The sequence below is a fragment of the Solanum lycopersicum genome, chromosome 9 (assembly GCF_036512215.1).
Source record: "Solanum lycopersicum chromosome 9, SLM_r2.1".
Classification (NCBI taxonomy): Eukaryota; Viridiplantae; Streptophyta; class Magnoliopsida; order Solanales; family Solanaceae; genus Solanum; species Solanum lycopersicum.
The window spans coordinates 26,484,391-26,496,375 of record NC_090808.1 but is presented as its reverse complement, the minus strand read 5'-3'; the positions used below and the strand labels follow the sequence as shown (position 1 = coordinate 26,496,375).

Sequence of the window (11,985 nt, the reverse complement as noted above, 5' to 3'; positions counted from 1 at the left end):
TCACCCTTTAAAGTCCCTTTCCTATCATAACCTAAACATAACTCTAAAAGAAATATCTCTACTTTCTCTCTCTATTGGAAAACTCCATTGAAGCAAAGCTTAGGAAGTGAATTGGGGGCTGGAAAAGGGTGGATTCATATTCAATTTCTCATCAAGACAATAAGGTATGCGATCTCTTCACCTTTCAGACCTCTTTCCTCAAAAGTTAGTGATTTCTAATGGGTTTTCTCAAATTCCAAAATTGATGTTATGGATTGAGTTGATGATATTTCTTGTGGGTTAATATGATTTGATTAACATGTATTCTAACTTAAATGAAGAAATTGATTATGATCTTGCCTAGATTAAAGAAGTGTTCCTAAGTCCTTAACCCTAGGTTGTGTTCTTGGTTTAGATTGTAATTGGTCATTCAATTGGCTTGTCTATGGGTTGAATTACTTGTATATGGTGTTTGTATGCTTCCTATGAACAAATTAGGATGATGATTATTCTTTCATGCTAGTCCTTGATAGATGATCTAGGGTAGGGTGAATTGGTTAAATCTAAGTTGATTTACTTATTGAATTGTGAAGTAGTGGCTCTTCTATACTTGTGATTACATTGCTTATTGAATTTTGGTCAGTTGATACCTAATTGGGATAAAGCAAGGGTTGATCGTAAGACCTTGATGATGGTGAAATTGTGAAGAAGACTTGGTAAGTCTTTTGACCTTATCCTTTGTTTCAATTATGGTTAATTGTGATTAAGTCATGATGATTGTATTGGAGCACGCTTTGTATAGGATTTATAGGTTTGAATGATGTTGAATTAAAATATTTTTATATGGTTGTGAGGTTGATTAATATGTAAAGTAATAAGGGTGATGATGATTGCCAATGTGATTTATTATTGAAAGGCTATAAAGTGTTAATCTTACTTATGTGAATTATGATGAAAGTCTTTTACTCATACAATTCCTATTGAGCTATTATGATGATGATTGTACAAGGGCTAGACCCTATGAACTAAACTAAGTTATGATTGATAAATAAAGACTAAAGATATTTTAATAAGGGGCTTGATTAGCACTAAAGAACTTGACAATTGGAGGTAATGGCTTTCTAATAGAGGAAGTTTTATCTTTTGGTCAATTATGTGATGTTGACTCCCCATAGAGGGATACTCAATTCATTGATTCCTATGAGATGAGGCCCCAACCAAGTAGTATGTAGAGGGAATTACCTATCTCTTAGTTTTTGAACTATGTTGCCTCTACAGGAATACTAGCTAGTGGATCAAGCTAGAAAGCTACGTTTACGTTAGGTATTACCTTGGCCGGTAGACGACTTTCTATCGGTGTAAGGTTATGACACAGGATTCTACATCAGATCATGTGGTCTATGTCGGTTAAGCAAAATGTAACCTAAACAAAAATGAAGTGATGAGGCATAGGCTAAGGTGGCTTGAAAGGTTATACTTAGCTTAGGTAGGGGTATGGGACTCTACCTAGGTATTGCACTAGTTTTCCTTGATAAGATCTTTAGGAGATCAATATTATGTATGTAAATGATGGTAAATGTTAAATGACTTTACATGATGATTATGGCTTTTATGAACAAGTAAATGGTTCTTATAGATTAAATTATGGACTTATGTATGTTGAAGGTTATGTTATGTGAAGTAATTTACTATTTGTGGTTCTTGTTTAGTTACTTGATTGAGTAGGGTTATGAGGCTTTACTTGATCATTGAACTTGTGGCTTTATAAGGGTTATGTATGGTTGTCTTGCTTTACTAGTTCACATGATTAAATCTTATTTATATGATTACTTGATGTTATGGTTATATGAGATTATGGGTTCAAATATGTGATATGCATATTGTTGCTTTGATTTTACTAAGCATGTCGAATTGGTTAGTCGAGTTGTTGATTGTGCATAAAGATATAAATGGCGTGATTTAACTAAATGTCCCTTTTTAGCATGTTTGATTGTTATATGTGCATATGATCTCATACTTAGTACATTTGGCGTACTAACCCCATTTTCTCCCTTTTTCCCAAGCACTTTAGGTTCCAGTCGTTGAGGTTTGGTTTGAGGCGATTGGGAAGAAGGCTTGGATACTCTTATCATGCCAGTGGTAGGTCCTCATTTTCCCGAGGATGATGCCAATATTCTACCGACGGATTGTTTAGCTATTATGACACTTATGTTGATTCTATATTTCATTTGAAGACAAAGTGGTATAAAGCCTATCTGTGGCTTACTTTAATTGTTATAGGGCTATGCCCATGTTGTATTGTTGCTTTAGCTGGTTTATGAGATGAGATAGATTTTATGACTCTAATTCTATCTTATATACGTGTATGACTAAAAGTATAAGATTAAGTAATCTTCCTATACGAACATGTCTATGTGTACTCGATATTGTACTATTATGTGTGTGTAAAGGTCTATGTAAACCTTCGATTAGATATAGTTAAAAAGTTTTAATTTTTCCACATATTTTAGCCAATGAATGTCATGATGAATGCTAAGAGGATAGTCTTACTTATCAAGGAGGAGGACGATGCCGGTTATGTTTAGGGGGTGCTCCCCGGATGTTACATTATCAGACTCTCTAAACTCCTTGAAACACACCAAGGAACATTAGCTCAACTTCACTAGTCTTTGAACGTCGTGGTCGTTTCTTGAGGTTTTGATTCTAACGCTTCCTAATGGAGTTTATTACCTTTTTTTAAGATTATAAACATTGTTTCAAGTCTTAGTTCATCAAGTGAGGCTCTATACAAAGTAATGGAATTTCTGGAGTGTTACAATTAGGCGATCCTTAGACCGTCTTTCTTCATTCTTTCATCTTCCTTGATCCTTTTTGCTCAGTTGTATCCATGCTTCATCTCCAAATCTAAATACCTGAAACTCAAGGTTTTTCATTTGTTATTGAAACAAAATATGAATTAATATAGCCCTAAATTATTCAAAATCATGGACTCATCATCTAACCACTATATTATATTCATTTTCACCAGCACTTGCATCAGTGGATTCAATTCCGCTAATATTCAACACTTTTTTAACAATCAATATCAAGCTAAAATTTTTTAGTGATAATACCGAGAGGAATTCCCAGTATGTCAGTGATAGTCCAACATATAAGTTTGATATGCCTTGTCAACACCTCAAGCAATAATTATATCTACCAATTTAAGCAAATCAACTGCAGTGATCACTGGTAAGGTATTATTTACCCCAAAGAAAGCATACCGGAAATGGGAGGGAAGTACTTTCAAATTTAGATTAGAGGTTCTTCTTTTAATGTCTGTGCGGGAGGGATTTCTCGATTTTTAAATCAATGTCCATCTTTAATGGAGTTTTTGACTACCCCCCCCCCCTAAGCCTTATACCTCTACTACCTCTTCATAACCTTGAATTTCGAACTCATAATAAATAGCAAAATCAACTTAAAGTTGCTCCCTCCTACACATCAAATGACTTAAAATAGCCACAATCTCATCAACTACATAAATAGTGGTGACCACAGGAATATCACTTGGGTGTTTCATCGACTTAGACATATTAAAGGTTGCTTCATCCTCATTCACCCGAAACTTCTATTCTCCTCTCTCAACAACTACCAATGCTCTTCCGGTTTACAAGAATGGTCTTCCAAAATATTGGGATAAATTTTCGATTTCAAAATCTAAAATGACAAAATTAGTCGGGAAGAAAAATCATTCAATTGGGCAATCCCCCATCAAGAGTCTCATTTTTATAAATTGCATATGGTATCAACTTGATGCTTTCTCCGAAATTGTATAGGGCCTTCGTCAATTGGAGCATTCCAATGGTGCAAGGGTTGGTGAATGCTCCGGAAAAATGATTGCATCTTCATGAGAGTTCACTTTATTATTTAATGATCAAAAGTCAGATTCCTTTTAACATGTCATCCGAACCTTCAAATTTATCAAGGATGTGTGATAGAATATCATTGATAGAGGGACTGTTCGTACTCTCTCTCAATTTTGGGATCTCGCTTGAGTGAGTGTGGTAAACTTCATGGTTTTCCTCCTTCTCCAATAGTCACTTTGTTCGTCCCTATATTAGTTGTATCTTCTTTGATCTTCTCCCTTGTGATAGTTCCAAACTTGATTCTCACCCCGTTATAAATAATGTGGATGGAAACCCTCTTTGTATCTCTTGGAGTTCCAACCTTGATAATCCCCTGAACTTGAGTAACTGGAAGAAAACCCCTCCTATGTTCTTAACACTTCACATGTCCCCTTTTGCTTTTCTAGATTCTCCTTCATATGCTCTTGTAGTAGATCCATTTGAGTCAACAACTTCTTAATGCCTTCATCCATCTCTCTCTTTATCGTGTTTTTCTTCTGTCATCCTAAAACAAAATGGAGAGACTTGATCCTATGGGGTGTATCACAATTAATTTATTTTAGTCATGTACTCATGAATAAATGAAGATACCTCAAATGATTGCAACATTATTTTCCCTCGTAACAATTTATCAGCCACTCCTTCATTAACTAAATCAAGATTTTTGTAGAAATATTGGAGTAGTAAATCATTTGGTAACCCATGAGTTGGGCACTCTATGTAAGTGACTCTTAAACCTCATCCACGTTTCATGGATGGGTTCACCCTCTCCTCGCTTGAAACCTTTAATGTCATTTCTAAGTTTCACTATCTTTGAAGTGGGGAAGAAAATCTTGTTGATTACTAAAACCAAATCCTCCCATGATTTGATGGCGTCATTTGGTAACTCAGCCAACCACTTGTTTACCTCCCCGTCAAAGACAATGGAAATAATCAAATTTGAGAATTGACTCTTACAGCACATTCTTGAATATCAATGGCCTGCACACCACAATAAAACTACTTACATACTCATGCGGGTCTTCGTACTCTAGCCCTCCATAGAGTCATCTCATTTGGAGGAGATGAAGAGTCCTGCTAGTGACCTCAAATATGGCATTCCCATAAGCTTGTGGTATGCGAATTTCACCTATTTAACCCACATGGATGGGTTGTAAACACTATTAATATCATCGATACCGTCTCGATGACCTTCTTGACTACCATTTACCTCTTCTTCACTCATTTTTACTTCTATGCAGTCCAATCAACACTTCATAATGCAGCCTAAGACATTCTACTACAACAAAATCATTCACAAACCAAATATTCAATCTAAGAATTCTAAGTAATGCTACGCCCCGACAACGACACCATTTTCATTAATATTTCAAAGAAACTTCATCCAAAGTGTCAATGATCACTAGCAAGTGAATAACCCAACTAAATTAGTTGGATATATTCCACAGGGAGTAGCTTTTACTTTAAATTCAATAATAGAAGTATAACAACATCAACTTCGACTAACAACTTAATGCAACTTTTTGGTTTAACTTTAATTTCTGGTTATAATTATCAAACCAATTTAACACTTAACACGAGACGATCAAATAGTGAGGTAATACTTGGGGAATTGACCAACCAGTTATTGAATTCAACTTAGTGGATGAACATTGATGCTCACTAAGGGATAAATTTTTGTGGATAGGTAGGACTATATGTAAAGCAATTTTCTAACAAACAATCACCTTATCTCTATTGAATTCTCTTGAACTTCAACACTCTTGATTGAAGATGTCTAACCTTCTTATCTACTCTATCGAGCAAGGTACAAAAAATAGATTCAATATTTCACTCTCTCAAGCTAAAATCAGGGTGACCCAGCACTAAGGATGCTAAGCTTATTACTTTAACCCTGCACTTCTCTCTCGAGCAAGCACAAAACATTGAACCTAATACCCTAATCATGCAAGATGACCTCAAAACGCAACAAAATTTTACACTCGCTTCAAATTAACACCATTATTTGCAAACCAATAAAATCCACTTCGCAAAACTCAACAATTAGTCACATAGTCAAAACTCATAGAAGAGGGTTTTAGCCAATCATAGTAAAAATAGAAAATCAACATCTACCATGCTTTTCATAGCTAGGAAAATGAATTTTCATCATCAAACTTAACAAAATCTTCACTACTACAAAATCTCTAACAAAACTTTGTTCAAAATCACTTAAAAATACCCCATGTAGTACATTTTCTCTCCATCTTTAGTTCCTGCCTTGTTTTCATGCTTTATATCTCGAGCAAAAATAACTTTAAACAAGTCTGATATGAGACTTGTTAAGTCCAATCAACGAGGTAAGTCGAGCTTTGATGGTTTTGTACTAATTTAAATACTTTAAAGTCTTTTTAGATCCTTCCCCCAAAAAAACAATAACATAATTTATATTCTTCATCTAAGCATCTAATATGGTAATTAGGCTGCAAAAAAAACAAACAAACATGGGGAATTAATGTTAATTAGTAACTTGAACTTATCAATAGTAAAATCATATGTAGATAATGCCTCGTGATATCAATTACACTTATTATATTGTAAATTAAATTTCCAACAAAAATACTTTGTTACCCATTTATTTTATAAACACCAACATTTTAATTTTATGATTGAGTGCAAGTAATAAGATAAGTTTAAATAGTTGAGTATTGTTGTACAAAAGATTCAAACTATAAATTTTCATATCTCTTAGACTAATTATTTTATAAGAATATATATGTTTGAATAGTCAATTAAATTTGAGGGAATTATCCAATTCATATAAAAAGGAGCTTATCACATACCGAAACTAAAGAAAACTGAAGCAGTGTAAACATTGAAACCACGTTTAACAGAAAACCATTAGCAAAACTAATATTTCAGTTTCTTAAATTAAGAAATATTCAATTAAGTAACTTTTTTCTATTTGGGGAAGGATTATATATATGTGAAGTAAAAGTGAAATCTACAAATTCACGATATTTTAAGTAGACATATATGCAATATAAACATGACAATAGTTGGTTTGATAATTTATTATTAAAAAAGTCCTACCTCCTAAACCCTGATGAAATTATTTTTGAGATTATGTTGCATGAAAATTTTAAGAATCAGAACGATAAATCTACGGTAAGAAAAACATACAAATGAATAATATATAACTTGAAAAAAAACATAAAAATGAATTATATTTAACTTGAAAATGGAATAGAAATTTAAACAATATTTTTTTGGTAACTATAATTTATTATTACCAGATTTTGAAATGTGTACAATGTTGGAAACTCTGTATGTGGAAAACTTCCACTCTCAGAGTCCATCTAATTCAAAAGTTTATTCTTGCTAGTACATGTTATAAGGATAAAATTTAAGCTTGTGCATAAAACCGATAAACCTACGTATCATACTAGCTCTACAATGTATGTTTTGGATGATTACTCTAGTGTTCATCTCTGTGTTTTTTGAAAAATCCTGTAGTTTCTTTCTTGCCCAATGTAGTAGAGTGTTGCAAATAATGTTTTTCTATAGATATCTACTTGTATTATTTTTCTTGAATCATGTTCTACAACCCATTTCAGTTCCTCAGTCCATCCATTAATAACTCTATTCATTGATAGCCAATTCAGGAGCTTTTGCCACAACCTTCTTAAGAATATACATGTAAAAAATAACTGTTGATGAGTTTAATTTGATTCCTTTTAGAGTGTACATATGATATAGTTTGTGATCCCCCATTTTTCAGTCTATCTCTGGTGTATAGTCTTCTATTTATAGCCAAGTACAGTGTAAATATCCATTAAAGACTTCCCTGATTATTGTAAATCATTCTCCTCCATGTAACCTTATTATTCTCACCCCTTAGATTCTTATACATTTCATTGACATTAAAATCATTTGTCTCCGTGTGTTCTGCAATTTGCAAACCCTTCTCATCAAGCCAATGTCCTGCTAGAATAATTTTCCTCACTATCCAAGAAGCCTAGTTTACTCTTACTCTCCAAGGTTTCCTACCTTTTAGGTAAAAGGTATGAACCCATACAATCCAAAGTTTATCTTTCTTCTTGTTTTGATTCAACAAGTGCTTTTGTATAGCTCCTTTATTCCACATGTAGTTATCAGTAACATTAATTCCTCCTAATACTTTCAGCAACCAAAATCTTTCCCATGCAATCAGTGCCTTCCATTAAACTTGTGTCTCACCATTCCATAGAGACGTTTTACACAAATTTTCTACTCTTTCATGTACTTGTTTAGTAGCAGGAGATTTGTGTCCAAAAAGCTTGTGTAACACCACAGAAATTCTATGACCTAGAATAGAGCCTCGCCTAACAAATAATGATTAAAATGGTGTTCAAGACCTAAAATAATGTAATTAAATTGATTTGGAAGTTTATAGCCTAAACATCAAGGAAAGACCATGACGTTCGAAAACTAGTGAAACTGAACTAGTAGATGTCCTTAGGTCTTGTGAAGGTTTGGGAGATTCGTATCAAGGGTAACTTATAAAAATACATCAAATAAATAAAATAATGTTTAGAGGATCAAAACGTCCAGTTGTGAACCCCTAAAGATCACCCTAGGGGTCCTTGAGGGGGACCAAACACGTGGCCAGCAAGAAATTGTTCTTGGAGGGAGAATGTCCTCGTCACAAACTAGCTCCACCAAGGTCCAATATATTGGTCTGTGTCGCAGACTCCACTGTCCCAAAATAAACTTCCATAAAGTTTATGGAACACCTCCGCCACGCGTACTTGATCCACGATGGAAATTAAGAAAATTAAGTCAAGTTTTCCTTGGTTAAAAGGTCCAACCAAGTGAGGTTTTTTTATGTATTTTAGGGGATGGGTATATATGTGTTTTAAGTCAGTTTTATACCACTGTTATCCATCCAAAACAAATCCACAAATTGAAAATCCAATTGCTCTTACCTCTCTCTAAATTCTATTTCTACAAAAACGTCCATTGAAGGACATTGAACTTCAAGAAGAAAATCAATTCTCCAAGTTTTCAACTCAATTTCGTGGCTAAATATTTATTAAGGGTTGGTTTCTTTCTTTTTTGGGATTCCTTTCCCCAAGAGGTCCCTCCAAAAATATTTTCAAAAATTCCCAAATCTAGGGGTTTTTTTTACACATGGGTCTTCTTTGATAAAAACAATTTATGAATCAAGTAGAATTAATTATGATTACTTATATTGTTTAGGTATATCAATATTGATAATTGTTGTTGTTAACTTGAAATTCCATGGACCCATGTTCTTCCTAATTTCATAAATCTTGGATTTTTATGCGGTGAATCGGTTGAAGATGATGAATATATCAATTGTTTATATTGATGTTAGTTATGTTATTGCTTCATGAACTACCTTTTATTATGTGTTGGTTATGCATTATTGATTGAAGCATAAAGTCCCACGAAGGGTAAAAAGGTATGAATGTTGATTCAACCTTAAATTAAATTATGAAAGATGGATTACTTAGATAGTAATGATGTTTCTTATAATGTGTTATTGTGGTGTTGATGACAAGGTCCCCTCATCCTTAACCCCACACTTGAATTAACTATGAAGTAAGTTTGTATGATATGACATTATTGTTATATGATTGGAAGGTATTTCTCATGATTATAATGCATTGTTAAAGTGAAAGGTTTACTCACTTGCTATTGTTTCTAAGTAAAGGAATTTTCTCACTTATGAACACCTATGAGCTATTATGATAAGATTTTTACATAAGAGTCTAGTAAAGGATAACGTGAACTTAATTGATAACAAAAGATGATTACTAAAGGGAATATATGATTAGAATTGTAAGGGAATGTACATGAGTTGAGGGTCTCATGTTTAGTAAGTTTGGCTCCCCACATGGGTTTCCTCACGTCTAGTAAGTCCAGATTCCCAATATGTGTGTTGTCTTATTATGGAAACCCCACGTCTAGCAAGTTAGGGTTTATAGTAACAATCTCCTTAACCCTTAACTATGTACCCAATTAGTACTTTAACTTAGTGGATCCATGTAGATAGCTATGTACGAAAGGTTAAACATTAGCCACGTGTTAATCCTCTCCTTTTTGTGTGAGTTATAGAACACTGGATTCCATCTAGCTTTCATGGTGTCATGCTGGTTATTGTAACTTCTTCCGCTAATGTAAAAGTAGATGAATGAATGAAATGTATGAACTCTCACTAGGTATTTCTCAAGGGGTTCTACATGGTGTTAGGGAGGGTATGAGACTTCTTTTACACATTGCACTTGTGGGATCGTAAGAGATGGTTGTAACTGCATTCTATGACTATGTTGTGTATAATTTATGCATGTTAAGCTATGTATGATCCCCATAAGTATGACTAGATATGAAGTAATATGACACTATGAATGTATGTATGAAGTAGGTTGCTTAATTTTATACTTAGCTTAGGATAAGGCTAAGGGAATCTATTTTTTGCATTGCACAAGTATAGCTTGGGTTATATATACGTTGGGATGATATCTTGTTGGGTTGTCTTATGATGCTTACTTTATGTAAATATTGGATTTACTTGGTAAAAACATGTTTTGACTAAAATATCCTTCTATACATGCATTGATGATTTTTATGCATAGAAGTTATACTTAGTACTTGTGATTTACTAACCATATTTTCTTCCCTTTTTTCGAAACATTATAGGTTTGGGATTTTGAGGAGACTTCAAGGATATTTATCAAGACACTTTGATTTGATTCTCTAAGTTAGTGAGTCCTCAAGTCCGAGGCAACGCCAATATGTTCTAGCTTCTAGTTCTTTTGTTATGATGAAAGACATTGTTGTACTTTTCAATTTCTAAACTACTTGTTGATGTTAAGGCTAAGTCCAAATATCTACACTTCTATGTCTAGATGGTATGATGTGACGAAGTTAGATTCTATTTTCATATATGAAGTGAAGTTGAAGTTCCAAAGTAAAAGTATTAAATTTTCCACATTTTGATTTTATGAGACATGCTATGAAAAATTTTAAGGGCTTGTACAAGACCTCTTCGAGGTCGAATACTCCGGTAACACTAGGGGTGCTCTCGGGTCATTACAAACATGGTATCAGATCATAAGGTTCAAACTAATGTAGGATTAAAGTCACAAAATACCACGTCAATTAGAGTAATGTTCATGGGTGTGAAGCGCACCAAACTTATGAATGAGAGGCTATGAGACACTTAGGAACTTTCACACGTTTGATATTTTTAGTCGTGCATAAGAGTATCAAATTTATCTAGTCCTTTTTCTAATCTTTTCTGTGCGTATATGCAATGAATACAAGGAGGAAAGATGCTTGGAGAACCGAGGATGAGAATGTGAATGAGTCAGTTCCCCCTCAAGCTCCTCAAAACCCTCAAGTTCCTATTGAAAAAGGGGCTATGTCTAATGTCGTGTGTATATTCATAGTTTGGGTCAAGTGTTGTCAACTCAAGTTGCTAGGGACATAAGGGCGAGAGTGAACCCCAATGCTAGCACTATCGCTTCTAGTATTACGGATTTCACAAGGATGAATCCCCCTACTTTCTTTGGCTCCAGAGTGGAGGAGGACCTGTAATGGTTCATTGATGAGGTGTTCAAGATACTAGACATTATGTGAGCGTCTTCTCAAGAAAATGCAGAACTAACTGCCTATACACTCAAAGATGTGGCTCATGTTTGGTATGAACAATGGAAGGAGGAGAGACCCGTTAGAGAAGGTTTGATTAGTTGGGCTTCATTCAAGACGATTTTCCTTGATAGGTTCTTCCCCCTGGAATTAAAGGAGAGGAAAATACAATAATTCATCAATCTTCGTCAAGGGGGTAAGAGTGTGAAAAAGTATAGCCTCAAGTTCACTCAACAATCCAAACATGCTTCTACTATGGTGGCGTATGCGAGGGATAAGATGAAAAAATTGGTTATGGGGATATCCAATCTTATTGTTAAGGAATATAGGTCATCTATGTTTATTTCTAGCATGCACATATCCCTTCTCATGGTACATGCTAAACAAATTGAGGAACAAAAGCTTAAGCAAGTTGGTAGGGAGTTGAAGAGCACAAAGGTCGAAGATGGAAATTCTTCCAAGGCTAGATTCGAGGTTCAAGAAA

At 34.2% G+C, this 11,985-nt stretch overlaps 1 non-coding gene across 1 annotated transcript; it reads left to right on the top strand.

Annotated features, from left to right (window-relative positions):
• Nucleotides 1-4,563: 4,563 nt before the first annotated feature.
• Nucleotides 4,564-4,671, top strand: LOC112942238 (small nucleolar RNA R71). The gene has a single exon (XR_003248325.1). It is a non-coding gene; the product is annotated as a small nucleolar RNA R71 (small nucleolar RNA).
• The last annotated feature ends 7,314 nt before the right edge of the window (nt 4,672-11,985 follow it).